The sequence below is a fragment of the Epinephelus fuscoguttatus genome, linkage group LG14, assembly GCF_011397635.1.
Source record: "Epinephelus fuscoguttatus linkage group LG14, E.fuscoguttatus.final_Chr_v1".
In the NCBI taxonomy this organism is placed as follows: Eukaryota; Metazoa; Chordata; class Actinopteri; order Perciformes; family Serranidae; genus Epinephelus; species Epinephelus fuscoguttatus.
Genome location: NC_064765.1, coordinates 42,987,555 through 43,014,541, shown reverse-complemented (window position 1 = coordinate 43,014,541; position 26,987 = coordinate 42,987,555). Strand labels below are relative to the sequence as shown.

General features: G+C 40.8%; 1 pseudogene; it reads left to right on the top strand.

The window, feature by feature from the left end:
- Positions 1-26,987, top strand: part of LOC125900931 (apolipoprotein B-100-like) — a 134,196-nt pseudogene that overhangs the window by 10,018 nt on the left and 97,191 nt on the right.

Genomic DNA, 26,987 nt, shown 5'->3' with positions numbered 1-26,987 from the left:
GCCTGCAATAATAACTTTATCTGATTTAAGAACTAAACTGGATAAAAAATCTTAGAATTCATATACAAATTCAGAATACAGGCCAGGAGCATGGTACACTATAAAAAATAATAGTGGCTGCGAGGTTTTCCAGATCAGATGTAAAAGACTAAGAACAAGGCTTTCAAATGAATTATAATCTAGTTTAGGTTTAGGGCTGATTAATAGACTAGAGTTAAAAATGGCTGCAACTCCCCCTGCTCGGCCGCTGCCTCGAGGAATGTGTGTATTATTATGACTGGGAGGAGTGGATTCGTTTAGACTGACATATTCATCTTGACACAGCGAGGTTTCAGTGAGGCTGAGTAAATCAATATGATCTGCTATTTGTTTACTAACACTGCTTTAGATGTTAGAGACCTGATATTTAACAGTCCGCATTTAATTCTCCTGTTTTGTCTTTCTGTCACAGAAAAGGTTTTTATTTTCATGAGGTTGTTATGCACAATTCCTCTTTGTTTAATTTTAGATTTAGATAATTTAGGTGGTCGGGGGACAGACACCGTTTCTATAAAAATATGGGTGGGTAACTGCAATAGAAGTTCAGAGAAGCGTGTAAGACTTCGAGTCCTGGTCTCAACTCTGGATTGTCAGGGTTTTGAATTACTAATAAACTTGGCCTGGTTCCTGGATATGAGAGTCAGCTCCATCCAAAGTGGGATGAATGCTGTCTCTCCTAATCAGACCAGGTTTTCCCCAGAAAGTCTGCCAATGATTAATGAAACCCATATTGTTTGCTGGACACCACCTGGACAGCTAGCGATTAAATGATGACATGTGGCTAAACACGTCATCAGTGGTCAGATTTGGGAGGGGTCCAGAAAAAACTATGGAGTCCGACATAGTTTTTGCGGTTGTCCATTAATGCTTGCCTGGGACAGATATAATAGGTTCTGGGAGGAGCAATTGGTTACGACTATTGCAAATAGTATATTGAATATTGGAAGTGATAACATAGATGTTTTCTTTTTTTAATTACTATTTTGACGTTCAGACTGTACAATGCTCTGCACATGCTCTGCCTGTCGCACGCAGCCAACCTGATCTCATAGAAATACATGAAATAACCACAACCTCTTAACACCTCATTCCATGGTGGCAGCAAGTAATGAGTTGAAATTACGTGCTGCCACCACAGAAACAATGCCAATGTAAAGTCAATTAAGATCCTTTGTCGTGGTGGACACACGAATTCCCTGATTTAACAACATCACGTCAACCTTGTTTTCCTCAATGATATCTTTAACATTCCTGTATACGGGTCCATGTCACTGGTCCCACTTCCCATTAGTTCGACCTCCCATTGGTTCAATCTCCCATTAGTTTGTTGGGAATCAACATATATTTACCTCACACGGTGGCACCAAATATGTTGGGGTCAACACACTAGGCTTCACATGGAGGCACCAAATATGTTGGGGTCAACATACTAGGCTTCACACGGAGGTACCAAATATGTTGGGGTTTAATTGGCTATTGGAAATAATTAATAATTATTAATAATTATGTTAAATAATGTGACTTAATTAACATTAAGTCACCTTGTGGGGCACCATTCCCGTAAAGGGAAAAATGATAGCCAGTTAAAGATATCAGTCTCAAAAAATACGCTAAACTATTAATTTGGAGTTTGATTAATAATTAAATTAATGACAACAACCAAATTAACAGTAACGCCTGAAGGATTTCGGAGTTCTTGACGCAGCAGAGGTTGACTATTCATAAACAGACAGCAGGCATGATTCCAAAGAATTATATCTATTCACAAATTAGCAAAGCAAACCAAAACACACAAATTCTAACTAACTATATACAAGCTTGGTGTGTATATGTGTGTTGTGTGTGTGTGAGAGAGAAAGAAGAGAAAGAAAGACAAAGATGGGTGTGGTGATCAAGTAGCCGTTTGGCCTACAAAACAAAATGGCTGACAACAGAGAACTACCAAAATGGCTGAATCAAGGCTGGTTTCCGGTTGGGGAGGTGCTTGTCTGACCGTGTGGTCAAAGACAAAGGAAAAGAAGCGGGAACTTTGAAATGCCTGTTTGGATGTAGCTCTGTTGAAAGCCTGTTTGTTAATGAGTCTATGTCAATGTGACATGTGTTGCAAACGGTCTGACTTAGTGCAGAGATTGTTTAGTTGCATGCAAGAATCTGTTTGTGAACAGTATTAGCAAACTAAACACTTAGCTTTGGCGAAGCCAACTAATCAATGACCTAACTGCAATCTATCATAACAATAACTCAGTAAACAGCATTAAATCACATACAACAAGTCAAACAGTCTTGCTTAGCCTGTAAAGCTGTGATAAGCTATGCCCAGTTGTTACAATACCGATCCTTGAGGGGATGAGAGAAAGAGTCACTTGGTGGTGTGCTGCTCTGTTAGCCGGCAGAAGAAGGCTGGGAAGATGGTTCCAGCTGCAGTCTTTGTTGTCCTTTGTTCCAAAGGTTCTGATCCGAGGAAGCTGGTCACTCGGGGTCCTTGCAGAGTTAGACGCTGGGTGCTAACTCACTTAGTTCCTTGTTGCCAGTTTGCAAACCTTGTGTTTGCCAGAGAGTCTGTGATCAGTTGCCCTCCCTTTAGTGGTTTGGGCTATGGAGCAGGGGTTCGGGCCTCTGCTGTCCATGCCCAAACGGGAAGAGGTGTGCAGCTGCTGCAGCAGCTGGAGCGAGAAGAGTACTGCTCCACGGTTGGAGCAGAGAAGAGAGAGTCTGTTGGAAGGGAGCAGACCTTGTACCGATGCCTGTGACATCACAGAGTCACATGTCACTGTAAAAGGTCTTGTCCAATCAAGTTTTGGGACTTGAGTCTCACTGAGGTGTGAGGTGAGACCTCCTGTGGAGATGGGTGCCACTTAGCTCTCTTTGTTTGAAGACAAAGAGCATGCAGAGGAAAAATCCTTGAAATCAGTGATGATTTTACCAAATGATAAATCATCTGTGGTCCTGTGAATCCCAACAAGTTCAACCAGTCCGACCTGTTCGTACTAATGGGAGGTTCAAACTGATGGGAGGTCCCATAAGTCCGACTGTTCATTCTGACCATTCACCTCCATTCGGGCCGCGGGAGTGAAAGGCATGCACCGTATCTACAGGCTGTTACATATTATGCAACCAACAATCTGATCTATTGAGAGTTTATAATACTGTAGTGACGCATAGCCTTATTCCCGACAGTAAGATTGGTTTTTAAAATAATATAAAGTCAGTTAACCCTCAGAACTCAGAGCGACAGCTTTCATATTTTGCAGGATATCTCTAAAACCACGCAACGGAACTTAATGGGTTAAATTGTATTCAGTAGGTTACCTGTTGGTTGTTCAAAGCTGAGCTCGGGGCAATTATAACCTTTCCAGAAGGTTTCTAATCCTGATTTGACTTGGTGGCTCCTATTGGGCTCTCGAGAGAGTGTGTAGCGCTGTCCTTGGTGATGAACAGAAAATCAGCGGAGTAGAAAACAGAAGAAGCCTGGAGGGGCAGGGCTCTCTTGAGAGTAGAGCCCTGCAAGCCTGCAGAGGCCCGCGGGCCCGGACCGTCAAATCAGTCTGGGCTGGGCCGTTTTTTTCATGACTACGTCGGGCTCGGGCTCATTGACTCTAAGGGCTCTAGTTTCGCAGACCAGGCGCGGCGGGGGCGCAGCGTACCTGCGCTTCGCCAACTGGGTGTGGCCAGGCAGATTTTGTAAGTTTGGCACACCGTGCGCCCTGGCGCAGCTACTCCTCTTTCCCACCTCCGTCCCTCCTACCGACGCAAGTTGGAAAGAGGGAGGAGAGAAGGCGTGGAGTGGGTTTTACACACATCACACCAATCAAATGAGCCCCTCTCTTCGCCCTTAAATGCGTTGTGAAGGTGTAATGAGAGTTTACTGAATTCGCCATGGCAGAGAACAGCAGCGTCAGACAGCCAAACTCCTCCCAGGAGGAAACTTACGTTTTGGTCCGGGAGGTCTGCTCGCAGTGTCTGAATATACGGAACTGCGAGCAGACCTCTACGGGCTGATGATGCAAAGGTAGCCCGGGAGGAGGTCACCACAATTGTAAATCAATGTTGTGTTTCTCTCGTGCGCACGCGCTCTCTCTCTTTCTCTCTCGCAGTCTTACTCTGTTTCTTTTCTTTTGACTTTTCTAAAATGACAGTTGCTGAATATATACTCCATTTCTAATGCTGTGGCTGTTTGTGGTTGGCTGAGAGGGATGTGAACTCAATAGTTTGCAGGCTGTGTTAATCAAATCAGGTTGGGTTTCCATTACGCGTGCCAAACGTGCCAAACGGTGCCAATCCCCTTTGATCTGACATCAGATGTGATGGGACAGTCAGTATAGAGATACATTTATGTGCTGATTGCAGATAGTTGCAATGAATAGTGGTTTTGTGGCTATTTATTGCATTGTTAATGTGCCTGACATTCTGGAAACCTGCTTGTGAGGTTTTGGTGACGTGTGCGCACTGTCTGCCGGTCAGCCAAACTTCGGCTTACACCGGCTGCGCTCCCCATGCGCTGACAGTAGACCTGGTTTCAGATGGCGAGCTTTTAGCGCACCTTCGGTGAAGCCTTTTGGCACGAAACTGTCACTGCACCAAGCTGGATCTGTCGACACCTCCCCCTGCTGCGCCGCCACACCCATCTCAGCACACCTCGGTCTGCCATACTACCAAATTGAGTGCACCTCGGGTTGCGCTGCTTGAAACTAGCTCGACGCGGGGTTCGCCACCCTGCGCCACCTGCGCTGCGCCGGGAAACTAGAGCCCCTGGTTTCAGATGGCAAGCTTTTAGCGCACCTTCGGTGAAGCCTTTTGGCACGAAACTGTCACTGCGCCAAGCTGGATCTGTCGACACCTCCCCCTGCTGCGCCGCCACACCCATCTCAGCGCACCTCGGTCTGCGAAACTACCAAACTGAGTGCGCCTCGGGTTGCGCTGCTCGAAACTAGCTCTGTGCGGGGTTCGCCACCCTGCGCCACCTGCGCTGCGCTGGGAAACTAGAGCCCTAAGTTACATTGTAACTAAGCAGCATCTTGCACAGCGGTATTTTCATTCAGGCATGTGTCACTCTATGCAGCATGTGTGATGTGTGTTTCTATGTGTTTCTGAGAGCGCTTTCTCTCAGAAATTCTCATTTTTTCGCTATCTCAGAGCGAGAGAGAGAGAAAGAGCGGCTACGCGCCTCAATGAAAACGCATGGCAGAAAGATAATAAGACAAGATAAGAAAATAAATTTTATTGTCATTGCACAGCAGATACAACGAAACTTCGTTTGGCAGCAATCTCTTGTCTTGTAGCAGGTACAATGTCAAGCATAACAGGCAATATAATAAACAAATCTGTATAAAATAGGATCAAATATGACAAACTAAATGCAAATAAAAATACTAAACACAATTTAAAAGAAATGTGCAAGTGTGCAAGAAGAAGAGCAGTTATTGTATTGGCCACATTGCAATTGCAATTGCATGCATCTGTGATCAGTCCCCTAATTTATTTTTAACAATTTTTTCAATTTACTCCAATTTCTCGTTTTATTTTATGGAAGTGATCAATGTAAGTGCACTTGTCCTAGAGCCGCCACAACGTTTTTTATAATGCAAATAACTCTGTTTAGATAAAACCTACAAGCTTCTCTTCCTACGACTTTTACTAAAAATGTGTCTTGTATGTTTTCTGAAGCCTTTAAGTTACAAAAACGAAACATACTAGACTTCTGAGCATTTATACCTCCGACCGCGGCAGACCGCTGCTCAAAGTTATACATTTTGATACATAGGTAGGCCCTACAGGTGGCTATACATATTGCAAAACTCTGTAAAAGTACACCAAAGCATACATTTTCGTTTCCAAATATTTATTTGAAAACAAAACCATTCATATGGTCAATAAAAAAACATTTTGTTAATAATAACGTGTGTGTGTGTGTGTGTGTGTGTGTGTGTGTAATTTATTATTGTAGAATGTATTTAGCAAATCACCACTTTCAGCTGGAGAGACAGTGCAGCGGCAGCGCAGCAGCAAAAAAACCAAAAAAAACAAAAGGGAGTTATCAAAAGCCGACAAAGAGTGTTAATTAATTGACATGAGACATTGGCGAGGTTGTCAGTCCTATTCTATAGTCTGTAATATTTTTTTTTATTTTATCATAACTTCTCGGAAATTACTCAAATGCGTTGTTGGTGTGCTTCTGAGCACACGGGCAGCATAAACAATGAAGTTACATATGTTGCGGCGCTTGGAGGGGCGCTGTAATCCTGGCGGTCCAAGTGTAAAGCACCACGGACAGCGCCACTGCATCTATCGCTGTAGCGCAGAGGCTCTGATGCCTGAGTCAGAGCATGTATGTGAGCGGAATTGGAGCCAAAATAGGTAAAAAAAAAATATATATATATATATATATATATATATATATATATATATTCTTTTTTTTTTCTGAAGCTGTTTGTTTAATAAAATATTAATAATATATAAAAAATATTAAAATATTAATAAAATAATGTGTTTTTATTGACCATATGAATGGTTTTGTTTTCAAATAAATATTTGGAAACGAAAATGTATGCTTTGGTGTACTTTTACAGAGTTTTGCAATATGTAAAGCCTACCTATTTATCAAAATATATAATTTTCAGCAGCGGTCTGCCGCGGTCAGAGGTATAAAAGCTCAGAAGTCTAGTGTGTTTCATTTTTGTAACCTAAAGGCTTCAGAAAACATACAAGACACATTTTTAGTAAAAGTCGTAGGAAGAGAAGCTTGTAGGTTTTATCTAAACAGAGTTATTTGCATTATAAAACCGTTGTGGCGGCTTTAGGACAAGTGCACTTCCATAAAATAAAATGAGAAATTGGAGAAGATTGAAAAAATTGTTAAAATTAAATTAGGGAACTGATCACAGATGTATTGTCTCTGTGTGTTTTTACATCTATTGTTGCTTTTAATGTGCATCTATACTTTTAATGAAGCTGACATATCATGACAGTCAAGCACCCCCGTGGCAGCCAATCAGCGTTGAGCTGCAAGTGACAGGACCCAGCGAAATACAGCTCCAGCTGGGATTTCTCATCTCAAGTGACGAGCGAAATTTCGCTCTCTCACTCTGTCACTGTCGCTCAGAGCCCGAGCAATTTTTCTTTCGGGCGAATATACGCTCAATCGCCCGTTTGCATTGACTTTGTATGTAAACTCATCTCTAGCGGGAAAAAAACAGGTCCGGTGTGAACACACCTTTACATAAAATAAATTCGTTATTAAATAAATTAAAACATATAGCCCACAGTAGATAAAAGTAGAACATGCTAAAAGTAAATACAATAATAGGCTAAATAGTATCTAAACAATAATAAAGTGTCTTAACAATAATAAATAGTATCTAAGTTATCTGTTAGGCTACCATTCCACTCTGTAAATAGATTTTAAAATTTCAATATGATTTTAATATTATTTTTGCTTATTTCATTATTGTTATTATTGGTTTTACTTTTCAGTAGTATTGTATTGTCTGAGGATGAGTCATTTTTAGTAACGATCTACAGTAAAAAAGAAACAAACAAAACTGATTTTATACACTGGGCCTTCAAAATGCTCTCTGAAACTACACCTGACATGGCTTGTGTCCAAAAAATGAAAAACTCAAAACTTTGCCATAGAGCTAAACCAAATACATCATTGGAAAGGTCTCAACCTGGAGAGTAACATATGTCACTATGAAGATTCTACATGGCTCCTGCTTTCAGCCACTGACCTTTGAACCTTGACCTCAGTGCATGTTTGAGGGCTTATAACTCAGCAACTAAAAGGGGAACAGACGTGAGACCAGATGTTATAGAGAGCTCTTGACCTCAACTATCATGTGAGTGTGGTCAACAACTGGGGGTGCTGTCAGATGTGGGTAAAATATGGATAAAATTAATTTTCACCCATTTAGAAATAAGATATTTAAAATCTGATTACACAAGTGTTTTTATAGTGTTTAAAGTCCACAGTGTACTCTCAATTCAGTATTTACAACTTCCAGATCTAGGAAAAATACTTATATTTTTTAAATTCCCTGGGACCGCGCCATGCAGCTTGATACATATCAGCAACCTAGTTGTAGTTCTTCTGATTGGCAAAGTAGGGTTCTAAATAGGGTTGCAAAAAGATATATCTGCCCAATACATCTAATATCTAGTAAAGCCAAACTAGTTATTACAGTGCACCTAGATGAACTATGTTAAGAAACAGTAAAGATGTCGGCTAATTTTCAGTATTTTAGCTAATACGCTAGAAATGGTGTTTTTAGGATGGTAGGTTTGTTTGCGGCTTGTAAAACAGGGTCGTAAAAAGATAGATCTACTGAATATATCTAATATCTAGTAAAGCCGAACCGGTAATGACACTGTACCTAGATGAACTACATTAAAAAAAAAAAAAAGGCAAGGATGTCTGCTACTTCCAGATATTTTAGATAGTACTCTAAAAACGGCGTTTTTGGGACGGTAGGTTTTTTGCGGCTTGTTGTAAAATAGAGTCGTAAAAACATACATCTACTGAATATATCAAATGTCTAGTAAAGCTGAACTAATAATGACACTGCATCTAGATGAACTATGTTAAGAAAAACTTAGGATGATGGTTAATTTCAGATAATTTAGCTAGTACTGTAGAAACAGCGTTTTTGGGACTGAATATTTGAATAGGCCTATATCAAATATCTAGTACAACCGAACTATCGTGTTACTATTATTACTGGTGGGAAATTACAACAGAGGAATATATTTGCCGTTTTAATATCAGGAACACTTTCGTGTTTTTGTGTGTATACAGGACATAATTGAATCAGGGAATTGGTGTGTACACCACGACAATGGATCCTAATTGACTTTACATTGGCATTGTTTCTGTGGTACCGGCACGTAATTTCAACCCATTACGTGCCGCCACCACGGAATGCGGTGTTAAGAGGTCATGGTCATTTCACATATTTCTGTGAGATCAGGTTGGGCATATCTCACTCTCTCCAGCATGTGTGTGTTCAACCAATGGGATGTCGGACCAATGGGCAGTTCCCCCTGTATACACACATAATCACGAAATTGTCCTTGATAACTCAACAATATGACACGTTAATGTCAACGCCATAAAATAAAATAAATGTATTTTGCCAGCTTTTGATAGCGTAGGCTTTAAGAGTATTGTGCTGTGGATGGATTTGGGCGCGTTCGACACCTGTTTTGTAGCTACTGTCTGCCGTCTGTGGGCTTCATTCAATTTCAGATTGCCATCAGTCTGCCATAACCGAATCCAAACGTCACTAATAAATAAATAAATAAGAAGAAAAAAATAAGGCTGAGCACGGGAGAACCAGAGAGGACACACCTTCACATGGAGTGATGGACTCAGCCACCCTCCATTCCACCAGTGGAGAGCGGACCCCAAGCCAGTGCCACAGAACCAGAACCTATTTATTAGGCTACCATTCCACTCTGTAAATAGATTTTAAAATTTCAATATAATTTTATGAATTATTTTTGCTTATTTCAATATTGTTCCTATTTGGGTTTTCTTTTTAGTAGTATTGTATTCTCTGAGAATGACTCATTTAAAAAAAAAAAAAAAAACAAGCAAAGAAACAAACAAAAAAAAAAAACATTTTATAAACTGAGTCTTCAAAGTGCTCTGTGAAACTAGACCTGGCATGGCTTGTGTCCAAAAAATGAAAAACTCAAAACTTTGTCGTAGAGCTAAACCAAATACATCATTGGAAAGGTCTCAACCTGGAGGGTAACATATGTCAGTATGAAGATTCTACATGGCTCCTGGTTTCAGCCATTGACCTTTGAACCTTGACCTCAGAGCATATTTGAGGGCTTATAACTCAGCAACGAAAGGGGACATGAGACCAACCTCTTGCTTACGGCTTTCTTACAGTGCAGACGCTCTGCTGCTTGCGCTCCGCTTTGCTTACATTCTTTTGTGTATATACTTGTTTTTTCCTGCTAAAAGCTACAGAAAGTAGATCCTGGATACTTATAAAGCACTGGGACTTTAATTTGTGAAAGATACAGAGGACTACTGCCATATTTTCACCACTTTTTCATCACTTTAGTAGTGTGTGAGCAGGGCTGAGGCACAGTGCAAGCCTTTTGCTGTGTCTGTGACTGGAAACCTGTGATTAGGACAAGAACAAGATGGCAAAATCTGTGAGCTGCACAGAGTGTGAGCGACTAACTGAGACGATAAGGCAGCTTCAAAAGAAGAATGAAACGCTACAACAAATTCGTGAGAGTGAGCAATTCATTGACTCTGTGGCAGCTAACATACAAGGTGCTGATGGACAGACTTTTATATATGGAAATACAACAAATGTGGAGCATACCATCGCTGACTTGGCTGACACAGTCCCGTGGATATGTCCTAACACCAGTGGATTAGCTGCAGAGGCTCCCAAACTGGCCTTCCTACTGGCATAGGACTGGTGCTCGACCAAAAGCATCAACTCCAGCCAGGACTTGAGCTGATGTCACTAGACGCAAAGGCAAATCCAGCAGGAAATCAGTCAACGCTCACCCCTCCACTTGAACTGTCTCTACAGAACAGGTACGATGCACCGGCTCCAAATGAAATGTGTGACAATACTAACTACACTGAACCCAGGGAGGCCAATCACACTTGTGGTATTAAGGCTATCCAAAATGCAAGCAATAGCCCCAAAACCACTGCTAGACCCAGGTCCAGAAAAAACTATGCTAACTCCACACCTGAGAAGCCAAGGGCCAGGAGAAGTATCGCTAACACCACACCTGATCAGCCAGAAACCATCCTGATCGGGAACTCAATAACCAAGCATGTAAGAATGGCAAAGACTGAAAATCCAACAGTCTGACTCGTCTGTCAGGGAGCTAACCGAGCTGTTTCCAGTGATCCTCTCTACACACCCAAGTAACATGAGGATTATCATCGATGCTGGGTCTTTTGACATTCTACGAAGAAAAACTGGCTCCGAGATCCTGAAAAAAGACTTTTCCCTGCTCCTGGAGAAACTGAGTGACTGTCAGTCACAACATGTCTTCATTTCTGGCCCCATTCCAACCCTGGGGAAAGGAATCGAGACTTTTACCAGACTCCTTGCCCTGAATACATGGCTGGCATCGGCATGCTTCACTCATGGGATAAAGTTTATTGACAATTTTAACATCTTTTGGAACTGTAAGAATCACTTTCAGCGTGATGGGATTCATCCGAACATCACTGGATGCAGACCACTTGGGGCCAACCTACGTCATGCTCTTGGAATGCCATACCAAAACAAGAATGGACAGATAAGAGCATCTCTCTCTCCCCCTTCACCTGACCCTTTGCTCCACGTCACCCAAGGCATTCAGAGAATGTCCCTGTCCCAGTCAGGGATCCAACAACCCCCCTCCTGCCCTTCACCATAACCACCAAGGAGCCATTTTGACTGTGTTGTTATAGTGGGTGATTTTAATATTCATATTGATAACCCCAAAGATGGCAGTGCGAAAGAACTTTTCTACATCCTGGACAACTTTGAACTTTCCCAGCATGTAACAGAGCCAACACACAATAAGGGACATATTTTAGATCTAATTATCTCCAAAGGGCTCAACATTTCTGAGGCTGTGGTGACTGATGTTGCCTTTTCTGATCATTACTGTGTTTTCTTTAAAATGGCCATCTCCGCTGGCACCAGTAAAATTACAACAGAGGTAATCAGAAAACGCTGTATCAATGAAAACACCTGTACACTATTCACCCAGGATTTTATACCCACATCAGCTCTGCCTTCAGTCTCTGTCAATGATCTGGTTCATAGTTTCAGCTCTAAAGCTATGAATATTATGGACAATACTGCCCCCATGAAGGTCAAAGTTGTCTCTGGTAAGAAAAAAACACCATGGAGGAACGCCATACGGGTAAAAGCTCAAAAAAGAGAATATAGAAAAGCAGAACGCAGGTGGCGAAAAACCTAACACCAGGTTCATTATGACATCTATAAGGAAAGTCTGCACATCTATAACTTGGAGCTAAAAAGGGCGCAGCAGTCCTTTTTCTCTGAGATTATCAACAAAAATAATAGCAATGCATGGACTTTATTTACTGTTGTTGGCAGACTGACAAACCCATCAGCGTCAGTCCCTCCTGAACTGCTATCCACCAAGGCATGCAGTGACTTTGCTTCTTTTGTCACAGACAAGATTTTAAAGATAAGATAGACAGTCTGTAACTCCAACACAGTGGCTGTTTCACCTGTGCCTCATGAGACTACTCCAGTTAATTTGACACTTTTTCACCCATTAAATTATGCTACTTTGACAGACATAGCTAGAAACCTTAGGTCCACTACCTGCTGCCTTGACACTCTGCCTTCAAGCTTTTTTAAAGATGTTTTTAACTGCATAGCATCAGATATACTACAGATAGTCAACTGTTCTCTTCAGTCAGGCCTTTTTCCAACGGCCCTGAAGGCTGCAGTCATTAAACCTCTCTTAAAAAAGCCTAATCTGGATATCTCAGTAATAAATAACTACAGGCCCATATCAAACCTGCCATTTTTAGGAAAGATCATTGAAAAGGTTGTTTTTCAGCAACTCAACACCTTCTTGGAACAAAACAATTCCTTTGATGCCTTTCAGTCTGGATTTCGAGCACATCACAGCACTGAGACTGCACTTGCAAAAGTTTTAAAGAGCCAGTGTGTAAAATGGGTTGAAAACAGTGACATCAGTGGTCAAATTCTAGATTGCAGGGCTCACTCGCTCACCCCTCCCATCGGGTAAATGACGGTGGCCTCGTAGGGACAAAAAGCCTTACGCAAGAGTTTTTCAGGAGTAGGTCTATCCAGCGCCGAGGTGAATGTTTATTTAGAAATCTAAACCATGTTACGATATTGTAATGAATCCCTCACGAGCAGGAGACCAGAGGAGCGTTCGGGAAAAAGGCCCGTTTATTTGAGCACTCCAAAAACTCCGATAACACTCCAGAGGGTAAAAGACTCCATCCCAAACTCTGACTCTTCTAGCGTAACAGACACACTTCATACACACATACTCGTTTACCATTCCAAGTGGGGACCGCCTCCCTTCTCTGCTCAATCTCCAGCCCGCACACTGACTGACAGCGTAGCCGGTAAACAGAGCTCAGCTGTTTATTTAGCTTAGCAATATCTCCGGACTATAGTAACTGCAATGGACGACTTTGAACGCGATTTTGAAGAGTTTCTTGTAGCGGACACAGACCCAGAGCCATACCTGTTTGAGCCGGAGCATACAGATGAGGAACTTGGGAGAAGGCTGAATGCACAGAACGGGATTCGGTGCTACCATCGTTGGGGAGATATATCATCAGGAGGAAAAGCGCTGCACAAGAGTGCATCACAAAGAGTGAAGTCGCGTCTTCTTTTCCTCGCAGATGACGGTTCGGGTTCATTCTCTCCTGTTGCATGGTAAGTGTGGTCCATTCGCAAACTTTATAACTAAAAAAACTTTTCACTACTCTCTATCAATGAACTACTAACACTCTCTGCTCTCTGTTTCCTCCTCCTTCTTCCTTCCTTCTGCTGTCTTTGTTGGTTTATTTATACACGTGAAACACATTCTCTGGCTGGCTGGATTGTCTACTCGGTCTGCCGTACATACATGGCGGCGCAAGATGGCGACCTCTCTAAAGCAAGGCCCTTGCTATATATACATACATACATACATACATACATATATATATATATATATTATAAGGCTACAAAAACCAAACGAATTTTATTTTATAGCGATTATACACTTGTATGAACATATTAATGGGAAGAATATTCAGATTCAGATTCAGATTGACAGTAAACCATGCCGAATATTACACACTGGCCCTTTAAATGACATTCATCTGAACAGTGATGCATCAAAGATTTCGGTTCTGGTATTACTGGACCTCAGTGTTGCATTCAACACAGTTCAATTCAATTCAATTCAATTTTATTTATACAGCCCAATATCACAAATCACAATTTGCCTCACAGGGCTTTACAGCATACGACATCCCTCTGTCCTTATGACCCTCGCAGCGGATAAGGAAAAACTCCCCAGTTGACCATAAGATACTGCTCGACAGACCAGAAAAGTGTGTGGGACTTTCTGGCACTGTGCTAAATTGGTTTAAATCCCATTTACAAGACAGGGATTTCTTTGTGTCAAATGGCAATTATGAATCTGTGCGAACAAAAATTACATGTGGTCAAGGGTCCATTCTTGGGCCTCTTCTGTTCAACATCTATATGCTCCCTCTTGCTCAGATTATGGAATATCATAACATCTCCTACCATACTTATGCAGATGACACACAACTTTGCTTAACAGTGTCACCAGATGACTACAGTCCCCTACATCTACTAAATAAGTGGATTGACGAAATCAATACATGGATGTGCCAGAATTTTCTACAACTAAACACAGACAAAACTGAGATAGTTGTTTTTGGCCCCAAAGAACAAAGATCAGTGGTCAGTGCTCACCTTGACGCCATGACACTAAAACCTACGAATCAAGTCAGAAATCTTGTTGTAGTTCTGGACTCAGACCTAAATTTCAATAGTCACATTAAGACAATTACTAAATCAGCCTACTACCACCTTAAAAACATAGCAAGAATAAAAGAATTTCTGTCAAAACAAGATACAGAAAAACTTGTTCATGATTTCATTTTCAGTAGGCTGGACTATTGTAACGGTGTCTTCACAGGCCTGAGTAAAAAATCAATCAGACAACAGCAGCTTATCCAGAATGCTACTGCCAGAGTCCTCACCAACACCAAGAAAGTGGAGCACATTACAACCAGTGCTTAAGTCACTGCACTGGCTTCCTGTGTGTCAAAGGATAGACTTTAAAATCTTGTTAGGGGCGGACCCTCATCACACGTGAAGTTTCGAGCAAATCGTACAATGACGATGTATAATAGGGCATTTCCTGTTTCCACAAGGGGGCGCCATGAGCAGGATTGCCTACGAGCATATGGAAGAGTTGAGGGCAGGGCTCTTATCAAGTACAGAAATTCTGAAGCAGTTTGGATGAATTATGTGGGCGAGAGAGCTGCTTGAATATGCATGGTGATGGATCAAAAATGGCAGCGCCATAGCAGCAACGCCCTTTCAATCAATCAATCAATCAATCAATTTTATTTATACAGCCCAATATCACAAATCACAATTTGCCTCACAGGGCTTTACAGCATACGACATCCCTCTGTCCTTATGACCCTCGCAGCGGATAAGGAAAAACTCCCCCAAAAAAACCCCTTTAACGGGGAAAAAAAACCGGTAGACCTACAGACATGCAGAGTGCAACTTTTGATCAGCATGGACTCTGGATGATCTGTAAAAAATTTGAAGTCGATTGGATGAAATCCCTAGGACTAGTTCGTTAAAATACAAAAATACTCCTGTTTGGAGTAGACCATTGGTGCCAGAGACTTTTATGTGCGTCTGGACAACAGAAAACCTTATGAGGAGGGGTTCTTGAAAATTTGAACGGGGCACTATAGAAGTATTTTGTCCCCCCATGGACAACGCCCCTATCAGATGCAAGAGCTCGCCATTCTTGACCTGTGTATCAATTTTCATGAGGATATGAGGTTGCTGAAGCCATCAAAAAGCTAAACGTATTTGGTGGCAAGGGAGGCACAATAGCAGCAACGCCCCTTGACATAGAGAAAAGCTTTTAATAACTTTCCATCAGCATGGTCTCAGGATGATCTGTAAAAAATTTGAAGTCGATTGGATGAAATCCCTAGGACTAGCTAGTTAAAATACAACATGTTGAAATCATGCCAAAATGACAAGTTAAAATCAAAATGGTCAACTTCCTGTTTGGAGTAGACCATTGGTGCCAGAGACTTTTATGTGTGTCTGGACAACATACACATGTGTACCAATTTTCATGTTCCAACCTATGAATGTGGTAAGTTCAATTGTGACGTCAGCTTTAAGCTTTATTGTAGCATATATAACGTTATGACAAAGAAGACCAATTTATCAGACGCAATGATGTTAGACGATAATTGTAATACACGCAATTCATCTGCGCAGCATTGATTTCATGGGATTCAAGGGTGTGATTAGTGTCAGATGTACAGGTACAAGTACTGTAGCTACTTGAACCAGTGAAGAGTAATTTAACCTACCTTTGTCTTGATTTTTCCCTCTCTCCTCCTCTATTTCTTCTTTCCTTACCCGTTTTTTTTTTCTTCTTTTTTTATGTGATTTCATTGATGTTTTGACAGGGGAATTTCTTTGATAAGCTTATAGTGGCTTCTAACCTCCCCGTCACTTTTCTTTTTTTAATCTTGTAAATTTTATACTGTCTGTTTTCAACATTATGTGCAAATAAACTAATCTAAACTAAAACTAAACATTATTCATCCCGTTATGCATTGCCACGCATGTTTCCTCCTCCTGCAGCTGCCACGGTGTTGGCCTTTTCTGTAATGTTGCTTTTCTCCTCCTCATATTTTAGTAGAATTAATCTCTGATCCTCACTAGAAATACTCATCCCCTCATACGGCGCTCTGTGAGGATGCTCAGTGACGCTCAGTGACACTGCGCTTCTCTCATGATTGTGATTGGTCCGCTGCGTGCGCGTTCACGGCTCTTGTTAAAGCAACCCTGGGCTGAGTTACCGAGTTGATATCCAGCGTCGTGATACCGATTATCTTGATTGCCATTGTTAGGGTTAGTCAACCCAGGATAGGTCTGGGTAACCCAGGAAAGGTTGATCTTGCTTCGTGATACAGGCCCCTGCTCGGGATCTAATAAAAATAATAAATAATAACAATAAACAGCGAGATTACAATAGGGTCCTCACGGACGACTTCGTCGTCGCTCGGGCCCTAATAATAAACAGCGTGATTACAATAGGGTCCTCACAGATGACTTCGTCGTGGTTCGGGCCGTAATCATTCGAAAAAACAATAGGGACCTTGCAGGTCGAGACCTGCTTGGGCCCTAATAACAAACAGCGCTATTTTAATAGGGTCTTCGGACGACTTCATCATCGCTCGGGCCCTAATAATAATAATAATAAGTATAGCTGCTGCGCAACAATGGTCAGGGCCGGGCAATTTTAGGCAAAATAAGGCAAAATTAGGCAATTCTGAGCAACACACACACTAAAATAAAGCATATCACAACATAGAAGTTACATCATATAATTATGACATGCCCTTCAAATTGTGGATGAGTGACTGAAGTGATCAGACTCATAATATACAAAGGAAAGGAAAAACTCAAGAACAAGAAAGTAAGAATAACATTAAGTGCTAGCAATTATGAATGAACTGGCCTGATGTAGCTTAAAGCTACAACATTATCCATGGTGACAAAGATGAAAACATTTTTTAAAATGTAGAAGTAGTTATTGGATAGAATCTATATTGACTGATAGCTAAGCCAAATAAACAGGGAAAAGAGACAAGGGATAACAGGGAAAAGTGTTGATAAAGAGTATTTGTCTCTCCGCAAAACTCCCTGGATCATAATTATTTTAACTGTGGTAGTCTCTAATCCACATAGCATGATGCCTGAACATAGGACTTTCACATTATAATGTCCGTGCTGCCTTACCTGAGGCTTGAACTCACAACTTCTGACACTGAGGTCCATCTTCTATCTCACTGAGCTAATTGGCAAGTGACAGTTCATGTTTGGCTTCACAAATTGACTACGCCAAGCATCAGGATGCCAGACAGTAGCCATCCATGCCATGGAAAAGCAAATTTCAAAGTTAAAGTTCCAAAGCTGTAGCACATATGGTTGATGTGTTATGAATTTTCAAAGTTTTGAAATTTAGAGGCTTGCTGTAGCGCCACCATCAGGACTATTGTCTTGTGTGTCCAGTTGAGGACATCTGCCATGGGACTGGACCTTTATGAAAAGTTTGGGTAGATTTCTCATATGGAAATGTTGCACAACCATCCTTTATCTCACTGAGCTAATTGGCAAACAGAAATGTCACATGTAGCTTCACAAATTGACTAAGCCAGTCACCTGTGTGCAAGACAGCAGCTGTTAGTGTGTGAAGGCAGATTTCAAATGGCTGTGAAAAATTCAGTTATTAAGACAAAAATCCGAAAATACACAAATTGCATCTAGACAGCATAGAGATGTTGGTAATTTGTTTTTAACAATGATTTATTGGCTCCATAAGTTAAAAACTGCTGTTTAAAAATACCATTTTTGCATTGACTCCAATTGTTCGCATGAGAGCGAAATTCAAAATGCTGTAAAAAAAAAAAAAAAAAAAAATCAGTTTTTGAGATAAAATTCTGATATTTTCCAAACATCATCTACCATGACTCCAAAATTTTGTCATTTTTTTAATGAACATTGAAAATGTATTTAGCAAGAATTTGCAAGTATATGTTTACATATACGGCCCTAATTTACGGCCCTAATAAATAATAATAATAATAAGCAACGCGATTACAATAGGGTCCTATGGACGACTTCGTCGTCGCTCAGACCCTAATAAAAAATGCTTGCATTTCAGTAGGGTCATCGCACCGCTAGGTGCTCGGGCCCTAATAATAATAAACAGCGCGATTACAATAGGGTCCTCACGGACGACTTAATCGTTGCTCGGGCCCTAATAATAATGATAAACAGCACAATTACAATAGGGTCCTCACGGACGACTTCGTCGTCACTCGGGCCCTTATAAATAATAATAATAATGAACAGCGCAATTACAATAGGGTCCTACGGATGACTTCGTTGTCGCTCGAACCCTAATAAATAATAATGATAAACAGCGCGATTACAATAGGGTCCTACGGATGACTTCGTCGTCGCTTGGACCCTAATAAATAATAATGATAAACAGCGCAATTACAATAGGGTCCTCACGGACGACTTCGTTGTTGCTCGGGCCCCAGATGTTTTCATCTCTGGAGAGAGGGTACAGGTGGTTACAGAATACAAATACCTAGGACTGCACATAGATTAAAACCTCAGCTTCAAAACCCACATTAAGAAAGTCAGGAACAAAGTTAAGTTCAGTTTATCAAACTTCAGATTCATCAAGGGCTCGTTTTCAACTGAAGCAGCCAAGATGTACTTCTTCGTGATGGTTCTCTCCCACATCACATACTGTCTGACAAGTTGGTCTACTGCAAACACCACAATAATGAAAACAATAGAATCACAAGAAACCTTTCAGATTTCATCATTGTCATATACTGAATAAATATAAATACTTGGGAAAACCTCATTATATTCAAAACATCTGTCTGGTATATAAGATCTTGCATGGTTCAGCTCCTCCTGCTCTGTCTAAATACGTTAATTTCAGATCTTCTGGTAATAAGAGTACGAGAGGTGCAGTGAGGGGAGACTGCACAGTTCTCTTCAGAAAAACTACATTCAGTCAGGCAGTTTTCTCCTTCAGAGCATCATATCAATGGAATTCAGTATCACAATCAATCAGAGTGTCACCATCATATCATTCATTCAAGCACAATGCCAAGTAATGGCTTGTCGAAACGCAACAATGTGAACATTGATGTTTGCCTCACTATTATATAGGAGAATCATGAAATTGTGGGTTATTGTCGCTCAACGGTATGTGTGCCGTACATAATGTTGATCTTGTATATAATGTGTTATCTTTTGGGGAGTTATTTTTTTTATTGGATGTGTATTTTATTGATGCCTTTAACAACTGCCAAAGGGCCTACCAATGAAAATTAGCCTCTCAGCTATTTCGGGTGCATTTTACTTTTTTTTTTTAAAATGTTGATTAATGTACATTGTACCTTTTCAAATAAACAAATAAACTAAACTAAACGAATAAGAATAATAAACAGCGCAATTACATTAAGTCAGCCTGAATTACGCATGCGTCCTCGGTGAAAATCGCAGTTGTTGCTCGGGCCCTAATAATAATAATAATAATTAACGGCGTGATTTCAATATGGTCCTATGCGGACGACTTCGTTGTCTCTCAGGCCCTAATAAATAATAATAAACAGCACGATTACAATAGAGTCCTCCGGATAACTTGCAGTCGTCGCTCGGGCCCTAATAATAATAATAATAATAAACAGCGCGATTTCAATAGGATCCTACTAGGGTCCCTAATAATAAACAGTGCAATTTCAATAGGATCTTACGCGGACGACTTTGTTGTCGCTCAGGCCCTAATAAAAATCTGAACAAAACCAGTAATACAGTAAAGTCAGCCTGAATTACACGTGCGTCCCCGGTGAAAATGGCTGACATGCATGGGAAATACAGCTTCTATTGCCTCACCATAACTTACTGTCAGGACTCAGGGACCAGAATTCGGGATGGCGGACCGTAGGGATGGCGATATTTCGGAGTGGCAGCCTGTAACTGTTGGTTAAATGGCCCGTTCCGTTGGTATTTGGATAACTGGGGCTTTACTGATATAATGCAATAGCACCACCCAGTGGTGAAACCCATGTACACGTTTACACGAAAAAAAATGACCCACTCTAAACGTTTAGAGATTTTTGTACATGAGCTCACCTCTAGTGCTCGTGCCCTAATGATAATAATTAACAGCGCAATTTCAATTGGGTCCTATGCGGATGACTTTGTCATCGCTCGGGTCCTAATAAATAACTAGAGAAGCAATTTCTGAAGAAATTGCGGGTGTGAATGCTGCGAGCTGAAGCCACGCTGCAATGCTGTCTTGAATACAATGAAGTTTGAATGATTTGAATGTTTGAAAGTTTGTTGAAAAGCTGACGCCACACTGAATAGCTGCCTTTAATAAAATAAAGTTTGAATGATTAGAATATTTGAATGTTTTACTGAGATTTATGAAATCCAATATGGCCGCAGCCTAGTGACGCCACAATATGCAAATTAGATGAGTTAATTTACTCCCATCAGATTCATCTTCCTTTATTTTGAGGATGAGAGGATAAAAACAGCACAAAACAAATCTGCTGTGCAAATAAAATGCTGTTTTACTGAGATTTATGAAATCCAATATAGCCACCGCCTAGTGACGCCACAATATGCAAATTAGATGAGTTTGTTTACTCCCATCACAAACTTTGGGTCATGATGAATAGTTTTCTCATTTACAGTGTGCCTTTATCTCTCACCACTTTCAAGCGAAAGCCTTTTGAATGTTGAAATGAATATTTTCCTCAAATAACTCTGGTAACTAAAGGGTTAAAATGGAGATTCTGCCCCTGTCATGTCTGCATGTAAGATGTAGACACACACATCATGTTTCTGTGAGTTTGTGTGGCACACCGGTTGCCATGGTAATAAACTAGGTGCACCTCAGCTGTTTTCCAGAAATTTCTCCCCTGAGTTTACATGGGAGTGAATGAGAAAAAAATCGGCGCTCCCTTCGCTTTGGAGCCACTCAGCAAAAATGTGTACATGTGAGAGATTCCATGTCAACATTTCTGTGACCAGGACAAATTTTCCTACGTTTTGTGGTATAAATTGTGTATGTACAGTGAACATTGTGGCCGTATGAGCGAGCTGAAGAGAAAATTCAAGTATGAGTAGAGGGCTGTGTGTGCGTGTTTGTGTGTGCAGCCGTTGTCATGGCGATTCCTGACTTACCTACACTTGAGGGGCACACACAGACAGCTCATGAGAGAGCAGATCAGCAAAGGCTGTTTTTAATGGGTTTGAACTCCTCGAACAAATTCTTCCCATACCCAAACCGTTGGTCCAATAATGAAAATAAAGTGATGGTGAGAGAGAGCCACTTCTCATGAACGCACGTGTCATGTTTTATATTTCTAGAGTCCAAAATGGGGTCACCAGAGCGAGTTACAAATGTGTTGCACCTCAGCTGTTTCCAGAAATTTCCATGTCAACATTTCTGTGACCAGGACAAATTTTCCTGCGTTTTGTGGTATAAATTGTGTATGTACAGTGAAAATTGTGGCCGTATGAGCGAGTTGAAGAGAAAATTTCTTGATGAGTTTACAGCTGCTCTTCACTCTAGTGATGACATCACCCACTCTAGCTCACGCAATACACACCCATTATAAAGTCTGAGAAGGGCTGAAAACTTCATGTATTTTAAACTGACTTTGTAGAAAAACTAAAAGAGATACTGAAAATTTCAGTTAGTTCCTGAAAGTCGACGGCAGCGTCAACGTTTGAGAGTTCTAATGGAGTTTCTACGTCAGTGTATGAATTCGCGATGTGTGGGTGAAGATGAGTGAGTTTGAAGGATTTTCTCATTGACTTCCATTATAACAAACTTCCAGAAAATGCTGAATATTTTTGAAAGTTTGAATGGGATTGAAAAGTTGAATCATATGTAAAATTTCAGCAAAATGATGAATATTTTCCATTTTGAATGGAGTTTCTAGCTGAAAGTATGAATCGGTAGTCACAGTTTGAAAAAAGGTGAGATTTTTAGATTTTTGAGGATTCTGTAATGCATTCCCAATGGGAAAAGGATTTGGGAAAAATCAGAAATATCTCGGAAAGTATGAATGTTAGGAAAAAAATGAATACATCTGTGAATGTCCTAATTCAGCTGAACGTTTTCATGTTTGAATGGTTTTAATCGGTTGAAGTTTGTGGAACTAGTAGCGGTCCGACCGTTTTCGCTCCATCCGCTTTAACAGAAGTCAGAATTTTAACACTGAATTCCCGGGAAAATATGAACGTTATGGAAAAATCTGAAAGTTTCCGATAATGTCCGAATGAAGCCGAATCAGAAGAACTTTGAATGGTTTGAATGCTTGCAGCATTCACACCCAATAATAAACAGCACGATTACAATAGGGTGCTACGGACGACTTGCAGTCATCGCTCGGACTCTAATAATAATAAATAATAATTAACAGCGCAATTTCAATAGGGTCTTATGGACGACTTGCAGTCATCGCTCGGACCCAAATAAATAATAATAAACAGCCTGATTTCAGTAGAGTGCTACGGACGAATTGCAGTCGTCGCTCAGGCCCTAATAAACAGTGCAATTTCAATAGGGTCCCACGGATGACTTGCAGTCTTCGCTCGGACCCTAATAATAATAAATAATAATAATTAACAGCGCAATTTCAATAGGGTCCTACGGGCGACTTGTAGTCGTCGGTCGGACCCTAATAAATAATAAACAGCCCGATTACGATAGGGTCCTACGCGGATGACTTGCAGTCGTCACTCGGACCCTAATAACTAATAATAAACAGCCCAATTTCAATAGGGTCCTACGCGGACGACTTGCAGTCGTCGCTCGGACCCTAATAACAATAATAATAAACAGCGTGATTTCAATAGGGTCCTCCGGACGACTTGCAGTCGTCACTCAGGCCCTAATAATAAACAACGCAATTTCAGTAGGGTCCCACGGAGGACTTGCAGTCGTCGCTCGGACCCTAATAATAATAAATAATCATTAACAGCGCGATTTCAATAGGGTCCTATGGATGACTTGCAGTCGTCGCTCTAACCCTAATAACAATAATAATAAACAGCGTGATTTCAATAGGGTCCTCCGGATGACTTGCAGTCGTCACTCAGGCCCTAATAATAAACAACGCAATTTCAATAGGGTCCCACGGAGGACTTGCAGTCGTCGCTCGGACCCTAATAATAATAAATAATAATTAACAGCGCGATTTCAATAGGGTCCTATGGATGACTTGCAGTCGTCGCTCTGACCCTAATAACAATAATAATAAACAGCATGATTTCAATAGGGTCCTCCGGACAACTTGCAGTCGTCACTCAGGCCCTAATAATAAACAGCGCAATTTCAATAGGGTCCCACGGAAGACTTGCAGTCGTTGCTCGGACCCTAATAATAATAAATAATAATTAACAGCGCAATTTCAATAGGGTCCTACGGACGACTTGGAGTCGTCGCTCGGACCCTAATAAATAATAATAAACAGCCTGATTTCAATAATGTGCTATGGACGACTTGCAGCCATCGCTCGGACCCTAATAAACAGTACAATTTCAATACTAATAATAATAAATTATAATTAACAGCGCAATTTCAATAGGGTCCTACAGACGACTTGCAGTCGTCACTCGGACCCTAATAAATAATAATAAACAACCCGATTTCAATAGGGTCCTATGCGGACAACTTGCAGTTGTCGCTCGGGCCCTAATAAACAGCACGATTTCAATAGGGTCCTATGGACGACTTGCAGTCGTCGCTCTGACCCTAATGACAATAATAATAAACAACGCGATTTCAGTAGGGTCCTCTGGATGACTTGCAGTCGTCACTCAGGCCCTAATAATAAACAGCGCAATTTCAATAGAGTGTTACGGACTTGCAGACGTCGCTTGGGTCCTAATAATAAAAATCTGAACAAAAACAATAGGTTTCCCAGCACTGCTGGTCCTGGGAAACGCGTCTGCTTGCATATGCATTCCTCAGGCCCCGCGGGTTTGGACCCCTAAATATAAAAAAACAGATCCCCCACTTAATGTTTTCACCATCAATGCTGATATTCAACCTTGGCTGTGAAACCAGTTGAGGTTGACATAAATTCTTCTGGATGCACACAGTGTGAGCTTATACTGATGGTTGACTCTGTCTGTCTATTGTTCCCCCAGGAACCCTCTGAAGTTTACTGTGGAGGAAGTAGCCAGTGTTCAGCTGTACCCCGAGACAGACGAGCCAGTCAACATACTTAACATAAAGAGAGGAATCATTTCAGCTCTCATTGTGCCAGTCATGGAGGATGAACAGAACAGCCTCATGGTTGGTATCTTCTCATAACCCATGGTGGCGTTTCTAAAAATTTAACAGAGAAAGCACAAGTACAGCCTGAAGGCCAGTAGATAAATACACATTATATTACATATAAATTGAATGCATTATGTATACATTATTCACAATAAAGCAAATAAAGAACATGCAGAATAATATGAGAAGTGAAAGGAGAAGTAAATGTACAAGTAGGGCTGCTCAATTAATTCAATTTTAATCTAGATTATGATTTGAGCTTTCAACGATTATGAAAACAAAATAATCGACATAAAACGATTATGCGCTTCTTGTCAGTTTACTCTCGTTGTCTTGTGTTGCAAATCAAATGCACCCGGAAGCCGCGCGTGCGCAATACCTCCACTTCCCCTCCTCTCCTCTTTTCACTCCATACAGTGTGTGTGTGTGTGTGTGTGTGTGTGTATGTGTGTGCACATCGGGGCCGAACTCCGCCATGCGCGATACAGAGAGCAGAGGAGAATTTTAAATGCGCGTGTAGAGACAGAATTGACATGCTGTCGTGTAAACAACAAAAGTCATCACGTGCGCTGCATAATCGTTTGCATAATCGTGATTTCAATTTTGACCAAAATAATCATGATCATTATTTTTTCTATAATCGAGCAACCCTATCTACAAGCAAATAAAATTGCAGAAAAAATAAAGATCAAATTGTGGTAAAATCTTGCAATACGAGCACTTACCATGAGGCATTGTCTTTTGATTTTTAAAGCTAATACTTCTGAGATAAATCCACCATTTGCTGTTTGTTTTCTTTTCCTCAGAGCACAGTGTATGGCCAGTGTTTAACTGACTACATAGTGAATGACAGGAAGGATATCGCCACAGATGTGTCACTGTCCAGAGATCTGTCCCAGTGCGACCGGTTCTACAGCAGAGAACTAGTCAACAGCCCCCTGGCCCTGTTGCAAAAGCTGGTGAGATATTAACCCCTGCATCTGTAGTCTCTAAGTGGATACTGTCTTTAATAACATTATATTGTGTAATGAAGGCTCTAGTAAAATATGATGCCTGGTCATAAAACGGTGTTGCTTTGAGAATAATTGTATAGAGACAATATGACTTTACTAAACCAATAAAGTACAATATTTCCTATGTAGAGCTCTCCTGGACCTATCAGGACCTCTAGCTGTAGAGCTCTCTTTGCTTTCATATATGTACCTGGAAGTCAAAAGTCAGTAGTAGTAATAATAATAATAATAATAACTATACACTTTATTTATATCTTTTCCAAACAGAGTTACAAAGTGCTTTACAGAACAAGATAAAAATAGTATACATGGTCGAGATAAAAACAGTAAAAACATAAATAAAAACAAAGAGTGGCACAGGTGGCATGTTGAAATGTGTTTTAATGATAAAAATGCATTTATTTATCATATAAATACACATAATTTGTATTTTCAGTGATTTAAGTCAGTAAGTAAACTGTTGTACTTGATCCCGTTTAAGGGTCAACCATAGACCTTTTTATGGGCCCCTCCTTTGGGTCATCTGTACCCTTTGAACCCCCCGAGAGTAAAAAAACAAAACAAAACACATAGATCAGTCAAAAGCATATGCAATGCACATCATAACTAATAAGGAGTAGCATTTAACACCCCCACTCTAAGTTACTCAACACTGAAAATGAGAACATGAGAAAATGAGTTAACATGAGGAGATACTCTTGTCGGTATACAGTGTTAAGAGAAATAGCTGCTCAAAGGCACAACAGTAAGTCAGCGGACCAAGGTACCTTTTAACTGTTTGTTTTCTGGGAATAACTGACACAATCAGAAACAAGAAACAAGTCGTTTTTTTGTTTTTGGGCGAAAAAATGAAAAAACAAAATTCAGCTCAATTTCTTGTTTTCTGATCCTATTGCAAAAAACAAATTTACCACTCCATGTTTCGTTTCATTGGTGGGCGGTCTCTCAGCACTCCCTTGCTTCTGATTGGCTAACGTGCTCTGTCACTTACATTTGGGCTGTGCCCTTCAAAATAAGGTAACCTCTTGGCCTTTACGCCAGCAGGATGTCTCTGCAGACCTGGAGGCTGCAGACGCACAGACAGGCAATGAAGTAATGCAATAGTGTTTTATTGTATTGCCTGTTAATATGCAGCTGATAGACCATGAAAATGAAAGCTCTATAGTAAGTTTTCTTCAGGATGTACCATGAACAGTGAAGTCTGTTCTCGGTACAACTATCAACATGACAGCAAGCACGCCAAAAATA